The 858-nt window shown below is 40.8% G+C and overlaps 1 protein-coding gene across 2 annotated transcripts in view; it reads left to right on the forward strand.

Moving 5' to 3' along the window:
* The window catches only part of LOC106868925 (uncharacterized), a 44191-nt gene that overhangs the window by 39951 nt on the left and 3382 nt on the right, over window positions 1–858 (forward strand). The window lies entirely within an intron of this gene.

An 858-nucleotide genomic window follows, 5' to 3' on the forward strand; every position in this document is an offset into this window, starting at 1 on the left:
TGAAAGGCAAAGTCGACCTCGGCGGAATTTGAACTCAGAATATAGTGGCAGACGAAATACCGCTAAGCATTTCGCCCGGCATGCTAAAGTTTCTTATTTCTTTATTGCCCACAAGGGGCTAAACATAGAGGGGACAAACAAGAACAGACAAATGGATTAAGTCGATTATATCGACCCCAGTGCGTAACTGGTACTTATTTAATCGATCCCAAAAGGATGAAAGGCAAAGTTGACCTCGGCGGAATTTGAACTCAGAACGTAACGGCAGACGAAATACCGCTAAGCATTTCACCCGGTGTGCTAACGTTTCTGCCAGCCTGCTGCCTTTCTGGTATTTGGTTATGTCACTTTACTTTTCTGAATTCAAATCCTACCTATGTCTATTTCACTTTCTGAAATATGTTGATATAATTGACTAAACCCTGGAATATGATACTCTGGCATGACCAGTGTCCAATGACTGGAACAAGTAAAAACATACCCCAGCTTTGGTTACTGGTTATCTCCAGCCTATAGATTTTACTTGGCTGCACCTCTATCCCAGTTACCATCTTTCTGCATCCCATCAGCACATGAATTTCAAAATAACTGAAAACCCTTTTTAGTGATTGCTCTGCCGGCAAGAAATAACAGCCAAACCTCCCACAAATCACACTTTACCATCTTAGAAAAGGACAAATTGTATAATGTAGTCCTTACAAAAAAAAGTAGAATGATTCATGCCTCTGATATTAAGTTTGATCAATTTGAGCTGACCTGGGGCTCGACTGCGACTGTTCCAGTTATTATTAGTCACCCTCAAAATTATCCGTGAATACCCGTCAGAGTGTAAGTATCTTGAGAGAAAAGCTGAACATT

The sequence above is a fragment of the Octopus bimaculoides genome, chromosome 9 (assembly GCF_001194135.2).
Source record: "Octopus bimaculoides isolate UCB-OBI-ISO-001 chromosome 9, ASM119413v2, whole genome shotgun sequence".
In the NCBI taxonomy this organism is placed as follows: domain Eukaryota; kingdom Metazoa; phylum Mollusca; class Cephalopoda; order Octopoda; family Octopodidae; genus Octopus; species Octopus bimaculoides.